Source organism: Dermacentor variabilis, chromosome 11 (genome assembly GCF_050947875.1).
Source record: "Dermacentor variabilis isolate Ectoservices chromosome 11, ASM5094787v1, whole genome shotgun sequence".
Taxonomy (NCBI): Eukaryota; Metazoa; Arthropoda; class Arachnida; order Ixodida; family Ixodidae; genus Dermacentor; species Dermacentor variabilis.
The window spans coordinates 77,372,910-77,387,183 of NC_134578.1; the positions used below are offsets into that span (position 1 = coordinate 77,372,910).

The 14,274-nt window shown below is 44.5% G+C and overlaps 1 protein-coding gene across 1 annotated transcript in view; it reads left to right on the forward strand.

The window, feature by feature from the left end:
• The first annotated feature begins 4,946 nt into the window (after positions 1 to 4,946).
• LOC142563664 (uncharacterized) overlaps positions 4,947 to 14,274 on the forward strand; it is a 274,123-nt gene continuing 264,795 nt past the window's right edge. The window contains exon 1 of the mRNA XM_075674252.1: positions 4,947 to 5,759. The gene's annotated coding sequence lies outside the window, so the exon portion shown is untranslated. The remainder of the gene's footprint in view (positions 5,760 to 14,274) is intronic.

Here is a 14,274-nt window from a genome sequence, read left to right on the forward strand (position 1 = left end):
ATGCCCTTAGGGTTTTGCTGTGCGGCGACGTGGAACTAAACCCAGGTGCGGACGAGAAGGTGCTAGCAGATATTTCGAGCCTTTCTGTCAAAATTGACTCTTTTCACGCGGAACTTCTTGGTGTACTAAACTAAGTTCAAATCCATCAAACTGTTAGAACAGAAAGTGATCGATCTTTCTACCAGGCTAGCCACAACTGAATCAATAGTAGAGTCATTGAATTGAGGCCAGCATGTTCCTGACCTTCCGCAAATAGTAAGCATGGCCGTAAGAAGCGAGACGGCTGCACTTGATTCCCGACTTGACGAGCTGGAAGAGAGGTCTCGTCGAGATAATTTAATCTTCTACCGGATTGCCGAAAGTGCTTCCGAAAAATGAGCGCAGAGGGAAAAATAACCAGAGACATTATATGTAAAAAGCTTGACGTTAACGTATCAGATGAAATAATACAACGTTCCCACAGGCTCGCCTCCTGTGTTTACAAGTAGTGCCGACCTATTCTTGTTAAGTTTACATCAAAACAACCCTTACAGAAAACATCCCTGACCTCCGCCGTACAACTGAATTTCTTCTTAAATTTGATATATTACCGGTGTTTTACTTATTATACTACTGATTAAAGACGATGCACAAATGCTTCCTGCGTTGTAATGAAAATAATTTTCTGCCTTTAGTGTACTTGAAAGAAAATCCATATGTAGAGAATACGAGGTTCAAAGAACCATGGGCTGTGCCCGCCAGCAGAGTATAGGGTTATTTACAATCATTACGTTAGATGATACCTGTACTAAAATATGAGCTATTCTGTCGGGACAAGCTGTCCTAGAATAGCAGTGTCCTCTTACTCTATTATTTGCATGAAAATTCTTTTTGTTTTCTATTTGTCTGTGCGCTGTAAAACCATGTTATTGTAGGCATATTGACTGTGACCAGCGTTCTATGTATTTGCTATTTATGAACTACGTTCGTTCGGCGCGACGGCTGTATTGCCATGTAACAGAGAGTCGGCACCCCTGTCAAGTCGCTGCTGCGACCCTTAGTCCCGTCCCCTTTTCGACGAAGAAAAATAAAATAGAACGAATGAATGGAGGTACCAGAAGTCACATTCCTGCTACAGGTGACGAGTCAAAAATAACGTGACCTGATTTACGCAAGACAGAAGAGCAGCGGCTTGATACTGCTTGGAGTTCCATCTCTTTCTGTGAGAAAAGAGCTTTAATATCCGCTCTAGACGGGCGCGCTCCCAGACGGTTTCTGTGCAGGCTGGCGACAGCTTTGTGAAGCTTTCTTCTGGAGCGGAAAAGCGGTTTTCGTGGCGAGGCCGTTTCTTCGCCTGCGGAAAAGCATGGGCGGTTTCAACCTGCCAGAGCATGCGACTATGTAACGAATCGCACCTTTGGATGGTTTCTGAGAAGTACTTCAAGATTCGGAGTATCCCGACAGGAGCCTCGTATTGTACTCCCTTGTGAAGATCTCGTGGTCGCTTCTTAAGCAAAAGTTACGTTGTTACCACAGCTGTGTTATTACTACAATTTGAGTTTTTTTTTGTGCAAGCAGTGTCCGCCTCATCGAGCAGACCAGCTCATGAAATAGAATTGTGCCAGCTGCAACAGGCAATCCTTAAAACATTTTTGAAAGTGTTCGCTGAAACACCCTGCATAAAGGATAACAACATTGACCGCGTTGAAATTTGTACGTTCAGCTTACTATGTGCGAATTATATTTCTTTGCTGTGGAAGCTGCTAAGTGTAAGCTTCTTTAAGCGTTTATCGTAAGTATTAGGTGTAGATGTGGATGAGGCATATTGTTTCTGAAAAGGGCAATTAGTTCTTCATCGTTGGCTTCGTGAGTATTTTCGCACAGTAACATGCTCATGTGGCATACATTTCAAGCGCTAGTCGGGCGCGCTGAACATTCGGCATTTAAAAAAAAACTGTATGAATGGCTAAACAGTGCTGTCTAAGAAAGCATGGAGGTTGTAGGAGAAAGGCTATTGGGTTTGCGTTTTTCCGTACATGGTCCGTCTATCTTGTTACTCTAACAAAGAACGCTTTCGTCATCGACGACACACGACGATAACTATTGTAGTCGTTAGGTCAACTCGTTATCTTTACTACTGCCATAGAGTGAAGAAGAGGGGTTTTACACGACCACCTCAAATGGGATTTGAACCCACGTTACGAAGCAGTGTGCATGTGGGATTCGAGCGTGCTGGCCGCTAGCCTCAGCGCATTTTTTTAATACGCGGGAAATCACACAAACTGAAATTGGGGATCAGCACGTCTTGTACAAAATACCCACCAATAATGCAAGCTTACACATGCATTCAGCATCTCGATCACATCTTGCTAAGCCATAGCGCAACACCACAGTGGTGGGCCTGTAGTGCAAGGCTTTGTGGTGCACACAGGCTCCGAGAGTAGTCTGTTCACGTATTTCGGAGGCCAAAACATCGGGGACGTTACAGGCAGTGTACATTGTGTAGGGGTCATTTGTGCACGGGACTTTGACTTACTTGCGGGAATCGGAGGTTTCCCGCTATAGGAAGCATGCATAGGGTTCTGTTTTGAAATTGCCGCTGTTTTCGAGCCGAGACGCTGCTTGATACTATGGTTAATCAGAGAGTCCTTGTCCTTATTCTTTATTAGCCAAAATAAGGTACATAAAGATAATTTCAAATATACGTACTTTACTACGTACCTTACACTATTTTGCCACATAGTTCCTTTAGCGGTTCAGAAATTGTCCCATCGCAGTACTAAATTTGAGGTGCCTGTGTGCCATGTTGTCGTAAGTCAGCGACGCACGCGGCCTCCCCGAACGCTCATTGTCATGCAAGTCTTCACGATGTTGTGCAAACTCACAACACCACCGCCTCACTCTCGTCAAAGCGAGACACCTGTTCCCCATACGTGGGCTGCATTTCCCTGTGGATTTCAATGGGCGTTATTTGCTTGCTCCACAGAAAACGAATCACACTTCGTTGCTCTTACGCCTTGGACGTGTGCAGCATAACCGCCATCTGCAACAACTGACAGCAGCGCCCTGCGGCGGAAATACCGGCAGGTGAGGCCGGGCTGGTCAAGGAAGGTCCACCGCTGGGGATGGATATGTTGATTTCGCGTTTACAGCTGCAATTTAGATTTTAAAAAATATAGGGGCAATGATTTTCTGATTTGCCCTCGTTCTTTGCAGACACGATTGGGGATGTTCGAGCTGTGCTTGTCTATATTCAACGCCCAAATTCAGTGCGGGGCCGTTACGTCCGTCACTTCAGACCATTTTTCCACACTTTATCGCAATTTTCACAGTTTTTTACCTCTCAGTGTAGCGCTGTTATTACGCTGATCTAGAAACTGGTTCTGTTGTTATTCCTTAGTATTCTTTTGTATTGTATTATGCCTTACTATGCTAACCTTGAAACTGATGACATTTCTGTTATTTTGTACTTCATTAAGCCTGTTATTACGCTAATCCTGAAACCGTTTCCATTGTTAACATTTGTATTCTGTCTGTAATCTTGAAACTACCCACCTGCTTGGACTCAGTGGTCTGCAGTATGTAATAAATAAAATAACATACCTGAAATACGCAGCAAAGCCGTGTTGACGCTGATATAACATTGTGTTTAATACATACTATTTCAAGAATACATGCGCATTTTATGCGGACGACTTGATCTTCCCAATTCCAGTAATATTTTATTGTAAAGGTGTGCTTGGCTAAACTGTTTACTTACTACATTAATCTTGTTCTTTCTAAGACGTATTTCAGGCACTGAATGATAGTGCGGTGAAGGTTGTCGCTGTGATTACCACCGCGGCTCTCAACTGAACTTGAAGGCCCTGGACATAGAGGCTTGCAATGCGTGGCTGTTTTACATTGTTGTGAAGATTTGTGAAATGGACACATTGCGCATGTTCCTGGCCCTGACGAAAACATTGGCGAAATCATTGCGAATCCTCAACCACCATCTACTGAACGGCATTACTACTGCAAGGTAAATTCAAATTTTCCCGCAAGAGCATTAGACCAGGATGGCAGAATGGACGGACAGAATGTTCAACTAAAAGAACCTGAAAACTATTTCCCTGAGCGCAGCTAGAAAATGCACTTTCAGTGAGGAAAACAGGAAACAGCGACACAAGTGAGGCTCAAAAAATGCCATCGGAGAAAGGACAACCCGAATCGCGTGGCACTTATTTTGGGATAGGAAATCGAGCTCCTTCCTTGAGAGGAAAAGCAAAAGCGCGCTGACACACTTGTTACCAGCTTTCTACGTTTGTCCCGCTACGATGATTTCACGTGTAGTTCTTTCTTTTCCATTTGCGATTAGACACGCTCGATCAAAAAGAGGCCGGCAGACACATCGCCACAATCCCCACCCCAAGGTACCCACGGACAAGCCTTTCTACATTGTGGCTATGGCCTCGAAGACGTAATTTAGGCATCATACGTTGCAGCATCGCAACTCATTTCACGCATTGAGCTTCAGATATAGTATAACTACTACTCCAGAGTCACCTGATTTGTTAACGCACACTTGTGAAAAGCGGCCCTAACGTAATACATCTTTACTTTATACCATTATAATGTACTCGTAGATCGTAAATGCGCGGCGACAACATAGTAGAAATTCCACTAAAGTTAATTCACCATAGATTCAACCGTCTCCGCCTAGAAACGTTCGGCGCAGGAAGCCACCAGCTGCTTAAACAAGCGCGCGTCGCACAGTTGGCGACATCGTTCTAGTCGCGCGCAGGGAGAAACAAATTTAGAAACGAGAAAACCAGTAGAAAGGACAGCAACACAAATCTCCGCGCGGAGCTCCCGATCCAGTCGGTAGAATAGTTCGAAGCCAAGCTCCTGGGTGGCGCTCGCTCCGCGATCCCTAGAATCTCGTTTTAATTTTTTTTTTCCCCGGGCAGTGCGTTTCCCTAGGCTCCGACGAGGCGGACCCAGGTGCCCGGCGTCCGCCAGTCGCCTGTTGCTAGGCCTGCAAGCAGCGGGGTTGAGACTTGGCCGCGTGGCCGCTGGGGCGGCGGTGCTTCGTCCCACTTTATTTTTGTTGTTCCTTCCTTTCGTTTTCCTTTTTGACTTTGGTTTTCTTGGGGCGTCACCGATGTCCGTTTCCCAATCTCGGCGACGTCGTCCTCGATTTTTTTTGTGCATCGCTCTCCGCAAGTGACAATGCGAAAACAGTTCGACCGGTGAAAGCTGCTTCTGCTACGCCGGCTGGCACCGGCCCGTATCGTCTGCTACACCGAGGTGCGCGCGTCGTCTGCTTCGAGCCAACGGAAGGAAAGAAAGCAGATAGAAAAGCTCGTCGCATGCGCTCAGGCCGGGAAAGAGCTTTCTCCCGAACTGGTGACGTAACCAAGGGTGATGTGACCTGAGATCCTCGTGGGCGCTGTGAGTGTTTTCGTGCGTGCGCCTCCTCGTGATCGGCGTTGTTTTCTATGTCGCAGTAGCTGTGTCGGGAAGCGACGCAACTGTTCTTTGTGGGTGCTCTTGGCATTCGCTGCTCCGTAAAAGTTGGGCCACGGAGAAATCAACGAATCCGAGACGGCCGTTGCAAGGTGCAACGCAGTGATTCTCGATCCGGCTGAAGTGGTGCGCGAAAACAAAATAAAAGAAATATACACACATATGTAGTGCGCGGTTCGGTCGGGTGTGGATTACGACGCCGGACGGATTTCCTTGCGAGTTGCATTGAGAAGAGGCATCCGAAAGACATCGGCCAGCTTTCGTTAGTGCAGGTAAGTTGTACCCACGCAATTTGTTCTTGTTAAGTTCTGACAAGGGTTGATGAATGTGACAGAACAGCAATGGCGTGACAACACTATTTACTTGCCGGATTATCGTGGAGAGAAATTTTGTGCTTGATGATTTGTAGCGACGACGTCAGGAGGGCTGGTAATGTGCCATCTGGCAGAAAACATGCAAGTACGGGGCCTTTGCACAAAGGTTGCCCTCGATACAGTGTTGAAAATCGCTTGGCACGCGGAAAAAGCAATGGGCGTCTCACATTTGACCATAGCGACCGTTAATTAGCCATTTCAGGAAAATTCTTGCATGCATATGCCCTCGTGCCACGCCCCAGGAATAAAAAACTAAATGTATAGCAACGGCCGCAGTGCTGAAAAGAAAAGTCTAATACACTTAAACACGGCACCATTTCTTAAGTTGGACATTTCCGCGCTTTGTACGCAACCGGAACTCACTATGTCTAACAACGGTAATGGGCTCGCGATTGGAACTCGTAAACTTTCATTGTGAGGCTTAAAGGTGACATCACACGGTATACATTTGCAGGTGCAAATCGTAATTGAGCCCGGTGCCACGTGTCGTGCTATAGTAGATGCAACATGACTCCCTGCGTTAAATTCAAGTGCGCACCTTTTAATTTTGTTTTTACAATGGATATTACTGTCGAACGTAAAGAAACTATAAGAACGTCTGACTGGGCTACTGAAGCGCATTTTGCTAATTGCCTTTTCGCAAGTTTTTAATGTGAGGCACAGAACGATGGAACTAGCTTATTCACCTTATAGGATGACACAAGTAATGCGTCCGACTTTGTTGTCAATAGAAGCGAACTCGATGTCAACCAACTTCGACCCACACTGCAAAGCTTACAGCACTTCAACACCGCAAAGCTTACAACAATAGCGAAGCAATCGGCACATTCATTTTAAATGCACTCTAACGCGCAGTCGAGAAATATTGAGAAATTGTCTATATTTACCTGAAAAAACGTCAAGTCCTCGCGTTAGTCAACATTATTCAGGATGCAGACCGCGAGTTACCACTGCGATCTGAAAATGAGCATGGCGGTAACTACCGCCACCATTACAATTTACGGAAAAATATAATAGAGTTGAATAATATGAAACCAGACTTAAACATTACAGCACAGAGCAAACAAATTGCAAAAGGTAATGCTTCCTTTGCAGAAATCATTATCCTTGGTTCCAAAACCTCACTTCGTGCGAGCATACGCGGTGGTATGCATTGTCTGTTACAAACAACACTCGAATGCTCTAACACATGTAAACAGCACATGGATAAAGATGTGACAGACAAAACGCAAACGCTTTTTGCCAGGTGGCAAGCAAACAGATGAGTTGACGTGGCTAAGTATTCTCAAGGTGCTTTTGGTGTTAATGATCGACAGCACGAAGAATGCTGTTGTGCATTCGGTTTGTCTCCTGCTGCATCACTTGAAGTTGACTCGAGCAGAACTTCTCTCCTTTAGTATGAATTCGGTTAAGTGAGCATCCTCGTTACTGTGATAAAAATTCATTGGTTTAACTATTTTAACATTCCATATTAGAAAGCTGTCCAATTTTCTCGCCTCTTATTTGGGTGTCATAGACAGATGGAGGTGGCTGTATTGACAGAGCAGCCGCCTTTATAGTGCATACGGAAGTCAAATAGAAAGAAAAAACGAAGCTTATTCTGCATGGCAGTTGTGTTTGGCATTTGAGAGAATCTCAAACAAAGTAGTAACACAAATACCCTCAGGTATTTTTATACGTGTAATAGGTGTAACAATCGTGTTTTAAAAGCATGCAGCTATTACTGAAGTGAAAACGAAATGCCAGAAGAATTGCCATGTCCGAACTCAATTTCGTCTTCCATCGCCTGGGAGCAGCCAGCTGTGTACTGAAATGCTACTTCGAAGAAGTCTGGTTGCGTACCCATAATATGGTGTTACTTTTTCTGACATTTACACTTCAGCCGTTGTCATGAACAGTAATGCTGCTTTTAGAGCATCAGAGAACGTAAAAAAATTCTAAAGATGTCAGTACACCTAACGTATTTGCTTGGTAAAGTGGTTAAGAAAATTGCTCCTTTTTTGTCTTTCACTACGAGTGGTCAGAGACCCTTGTTAAGTCTCTCACTGCTTGTAGTACAGATGTACATGACATATTTTCTACACGTGTCTGGCATGATATTTGTGGTGTGAGCAGCACTGCTATCGTTCAAAAAAGAACTGAATCAGTAGAATTTAATTCTCACTATCAATAGCAAATGTTACGCTTCAGGTGGAGGAAAGATTGCTATCGGCATAGACGTGTCCCACACTCTTATTTGCATCAAGAAAAGTGAGCTGTGTTATTGCGTGAAATTACAAACCTTCTTGTATTTTTGGGCACCACCTTTGAGTCATGTCTGCGTTTCATTCAACTATGCTGTGTATATTGATGTGGCACCTTATCATTATTTTCTATGATTTACTCTTTTTTGAAAACCATGGTCCTTTCAATGTATCCAGAAAAAAAGGAAGTTTTTTAACGTGGAGGCGCACAATCAACTTTGTTGACAGTGATGGTTTAGTGGGGAGTCCTAGCAAGGTGCCAAATGCAATTGAAGTTTGGTTTATTCTCTCATTTGCTATGGGAACGAGAAGTGACTTAAAGCTTCTCTAAGTGCTGTTTGGAAGAAAGACGCGCATGTGTTATAGGCAACCGTGAATACACCTCTGCCAATACTCTCACTGAACTCACCTTTCATCTCTCGTAGGATGTTATCACTATTGCTCCTATTAAGAGACTTAGAATTTGACTGAATGATACTTATGACGACAAATGTTAAATCTAGTTGGTAATCGAAATGCTCAGCTCAGTCACTTGATAAAGGCCCTCGATATTTGGACACTTTTTGCCAGTATTGAGTTATTTTCCTGCTAAATCAGGCAGCGTCTGTAAACAAATAATTTCGTAACATTCATACTGGTAGTGTTCGCATGATCTTTAGCCGTTTGCTGATACTTTGCACGCAAATTTTCTGCTTTTCGTTTGTTTTTTTGGTTGCGTATTAAGAGAACCCATGACACAAAGCGATGATGTCCTGGTTATTCCGGTCGTTATGTATTTGTGTCGTACTAAGTCTCCGCTGTTCTTACGTGCAACTCAATGTACAACAAAGTGTGAATGCAGGATGTTTAGTAATAATCAGCAGTTGTCAAACACGACATACTTCTCCTGTTCCACCACGGCTGATCATTTGAAGTTACCATCTTCATATAAACTTCACTTGTGTTGCCAGGTCAAGTAGTTGTGCATATGAAACAAATGAATGCATTAGCTATTTTGCATCGTTTTCTTGTCCAGATGCTGCAGAAGAAACACAGCGACAACAACAAGGGCGTTGAAATTTGTTCTGTTGCTTGGCTCACAATCTATAAAATGATTAGAAATTAAGCAGCCACTGATGGATCAATGTTTCCCTCCATTGTATGTGGCAACTATTTTCAAGATTTTTATGTGCTTAGACCTACAAAAAGTAGGTCTAAGCTCGTGAGCGCCTCCTAGACAAAATTTCTGGATGCGGAAAGGCGTTGTCAGCTTATGTCCTTCTCTTAGTGAACTGGATATTTAAAGGAAGGGGAGAGCCAATAGGACGCAAGAGGTGTTTGCCGGGTTATGAATTTTTTCATCTGTGCATAACATGAAGGCTTTACCGTCGTTTCATGCATTCAAGATAACTCAATATTTAGATTGCTGGACAGGACAGCGAAGCAAATTGTTTTAAAAAGTATCGGAGGAAAATTGGTGGCAATCATTGAAAGTGCACACTCTACGTTCAAAATTGTGACGTACTGTCAAAAACTTTGTCAAAGTAATGTAATTGATTTCCGAGGCATTGCAAATTCCATTAAAAGAACGTCAAGGTAGTTATTGTGGTTTTTTGTGAATCGTCTAGTGATTCTTAGTAATAGAAGACTAAGTAGGTCTAGATTCATAGTCTTCATTCATTCATTGATGCCGCATTTATTCATAAATAGAATTGAATCACCTCCTCAAAGTTTGCAGAAGCCAATTATTTGCTGCAGGCATCACCTTGGACGAAAAAAAAACTATAAGCGCCTGTGCTGTTCTCTCTTTCATCCGCATTTTTTTTCTCGTCTTATTGCTCTCTTCTTCTTTTGCTCCGCATCAGAAACCAACTCGCCATAGAACACGTCTTAACCTCCCTATCTTTCCTTTATCATTTGCTCTCTCTCTCTCTCTCTCGTCTCAATAAAAACTACTCCTTCCCCATTTTTGGCGGACGACAACATCTCCAACATCCCGTAGAACATGGCAGTGGCCTTAGTCAAGCAGTCGTGTGCAGAAATAACATGCGTACTGTATTACAATGAAGCACAGAAGGTGAACCGGGGTTCAGTGTACCCACAGCGCTGTGTTCGTGCTTATCGCCTACCACAAGTCGACAGGACTGGCGAAAACATGGCACGCACACATTTGTGCACGCAGCGACAGAAATATTTTGCATTTCGCCTCTTTCCGCCTGCCTGTGCGTTAGCATCTGCATTTTCGTGACTTTTCTTTTTGCACTTATTGATGTCACTATAGCAGTGCCTCTTCTTCGTGCGTCACAATACTATACGATTGTTTTAATTAACTGAAGCGTTTGTGTCAATATGTTGACATACTTAAAAGCTAGTTGAAAAGCTGCAGATATTATAGCGGCTTCCGCTACAACATAGCCGCCTTGTAGGCTTGCTTTAAAGCCTTTGAACAAGGACTTTTTCCAATTGTAGCTCTTGGGTGAACGCTGCTAGAAAGATTATCAATTCTCTGTTATACTGTTAGGAATATAATCACGGTTGCGGTGTATAGCTAGGAACACACGTCGTCTAAGTATGCGTGACAGGCTTTTTGGTGGGCATTTTTTTAAACAAATCCAGTTATTACTTTTAGTAAAGCAAGGTTAGTTCTAATAGCAGCCTTCTCATTTCTTTTTCTTATATGGGGAACATGGGAAGCTTGGCAACAAATAAGAGCACAATATTTCCAAGTGATAGGTCTAAAAACCTTCACAGATTAAAACGGTAATTAAAATACGGAACACTCAGAGAAGCATATACCGTACCGACGAAACACTAACAGAAGGGTAACAGGCTTTGACATTGCTCGCGAGCGGTGCAGTGAATAAACACAAACATTGCAAGACATTAATGTTTTGACCTTTTTGGGATACAAAGATAAGCATTTTATAAGATAACGCCTTTGCATAGGATAAAAGTAAATACAGTTCTACTTATCGCCGTTAGTCATGTGACATTTTACTGAGCACCATTTAAACTTCGCTCTTCTGTTCCAGTATGTTCGTTAAGTCTACCTAGTTCTTCTAGCGTCCGTTCTCTCAAAAGAGGCAACTCTCAGCTAGCAGAACCCGTTCTGTTCGGTGTCGAGCATAGGAAATCCTATATCAGGGCCGTCTGGCAATGAAACGTTTTGCCAGAGGGCAGTTTCACGCAGTGTAGAATCATCGAGCATTTCAGCGTACTCAGGCCCACCTCTCTGCATTTCGTATCGCTAAATGTTTCTGTCTCTCGTACTGCAATGTTGCAGTGCACTGTCCACTGGCAAACTTTTAAACTCGTACTTAAGCGAACAGCGCAAAATCGGGACACAGAAAGAAGGCACACGACACAAGCGCTGACTTCCCATACTTCCTTTCCCTTTAAGATGGGATAAATAAAGTTGTCTCTCTCTCTCTCTCTCCAACAAGTCTGTTTATCGCGCGAGCGTGGACTATATACACAGAAAAGCAAGATTGGAAACGTGAATGGCGTGAAAAAACGCGAGAAGAATGACTTGAGATTGCAAGTGGGCGGAGATGAGTTAAATTTGCAAATACGCGATTTCCTCGTCCAATAACTGGTTGGATGGTGAACTGATGCATGAGGGACCAGGTTGGATGGGGGCAATTGCCTGGACAATTTCACCACGTGCACTGGTCAGCGTGCTTTTGGATGACGGTGACTTTTCTAAAATAGGGGATGCATTTTTGTTTTACCTTGTTGGCGTGCTCCCGGAGGCGATCATTGAGGCAGCGCCCCGATTGTCCTACGTAGGAGCGCCCGCACTTCAAGCGTATTTCATAAGGGACTCCAGTAACGCAACTGCGGAGGGGCTCCTGATGGCTCTTGTCGTAACCATTTTTTTTTGGGGGGGGGGGGAGGTAATCTCGGTTGACCGTTCTGAATAAGGCGTTTCGCTTGCTGCCTGGGGCTGAAACAACACACAAAACACCCGCCCTTTCCGCGGCCTTCTTCAATCTACGGAACACCCCGTGTATAGAGGGAGTGACAGCCATTTTCGAAGTATAGATCTGGGTTTAGTGTGGCTTTTTCCCTTGGTGCATTTCCACTACCACGTCTTCCGCTAGCTCTAACAGGAGGACGTTCGGAAAAGCAGCCCCCAAAAGCCGCTGTGCCTGGCCAGCCATTTCAATCTCGTGTATGCACGATCTTTTCAGTGCGTTACTTCATGGAGGCGACTTTTGCGATACCCCTGTTCACTAACCTTGAATGAGCCGCCGAAAAAGGCAAGATAATTTTTGCTGAGCGGGCTGCATACCTCCAGCATGCATGTTCTTTCTTGACCAAAAGGAGAAAGTCCAGGAAAGGCAAGGTATTGTCCTCCGGTAGCTCCTTTGCGAGCGTCAGACTGCTCACATTATCTGCAAAACTTTTGTAGACGGCTTGTACGACTGAAGCAAGATTGTCTTCGGTCGCCTCAATGAAGACTAGATAGACGTTGACGTACCTGAAAACCTTCTTCGCGTGGACCGTTGGGATGTTCCTTTCGATGTCACTGTCGTAGCGGGCTAGCAACAGGTCAGTCTTTACAGGTGCAAGACATGGGACAATGCACATTCTTTCGTTTTGAAGGAGCATTCCGCGCGCGCGCAATAAACATACTTGTTGAAAGTACGCGGCTGCGTCGTGTGCCTCTTTTCTGCGCCTCTTTTCCGTGTCCCGTTCTATTGCGCTGTGTGCTAAAGTATGTGTTCGTACCAACAGGCCTCTATAGCCACTATTCTGAAGTTTTTAAACTTTGTCACTCGACTCTCCACTCTGGCGTCAAATGTAACGCTGTTTGCGCACAGCTTTTGGGCAGTGCGTAAGCTTACGCAGTGGTAAAGCTGCTTGTGCAAAGTGAAAAACTTGCGCTAAGCGTAACTTCGGTATGGTAGTAATTTTTCCGGCAATGCGCTTTTCAAGGCGGCGTACAGGTTCCTGCTCTAAACTCACTAGTTCTCTGTTTCGTCGAATAAGATTGCATAATGTTATTGTTTAATAGCCTAATGCATGTGCTCTTATCCCGAAAGTGTGGCTGGGCAGTAGGTAAAAAACACGCTCACGTAAGAAACGTCCAGAAGCTGGCCCGTCTTTCGAGAACTTAGTTCACAATTTCTGCTGCAAAAACACGTTTTGGGCTTGCATTAGTGCCGCTGTACACTCCACACTCTACCCGCCGTGGTTGCTCAGTGGCTATGGTGTTCGGCTGCTGAGCACGAGGTCGCGGGATCGAATCCCGGCCACGGCGGCCGCATTTCGATGGGGGCGAAATGCGAAAACACCCGTGTGCTTAGATTTAGGTGCACGTTAAAGAACCCCAGGTGGTCAAAATTTCCGGAGTCCTCCACTACGGCGTGCCTCATAATCAGAAAGTGGTTTTGGCACGTAAAACCCCAAATATTATTATTACTCCACACTCTATGATGCAAATTATTCAATGAAACTCTTATCCACGGAAACTGAATCCATGAGATCAGGTGTCAGATATGCAAGCACTGAAGAATGATGGGTATTTTACTGAAATGCTTGCTGAAGTGTTGACGACTTCGCTGTTAAGCAAGGGCAAACATGCAAATTCTCCCCAATTCGGCAAAGTATTAGCACCTGCCAGGACACATTTTTTGAAAGGATTTATACGTTGAATCCAACCGACGCTTACTTGTAGTTCCCATACTGCGCATCGTGTGCATCTGTGTGCGTGGGCATGTGTGCGTGTGTGCCGGTGCGCATGCGTGCACTTGCGGGCGCATATGTGTTGGGAAGTTGCGCGAGTGTCGTGTGATATAATCGTAAACCTCCCATTAAAGTGAGTCCAGAGGGAAGCGGAGCAAAGAATTGCAATTGAGTCTTACTTGATTGCCCCGCACCGATCAATAACACAAAATTTATCCAGCTGAAGAAAACCATCGAAAACAAGGCAATCCACAGATATCACGTTTGACGCGTCCACTGGCCCGACGACAGCCGCCGTAGATGACTGGCAACCGTATTTGTAGGTTTGCTTAAGCACGTGCAGCGGTTGTTTAATTCGCTGCTTGACATCGGTTTCATTGCACCTTTGCCGTGACGACGGAGTATAAAACGCTCACAACGAGAGCCGGATGAAACCAGAAAATTCCGGACTGTATAAAAAGCACTGCAAGCCTCAAGGTGAAACAAACGTAGAGGCTAGA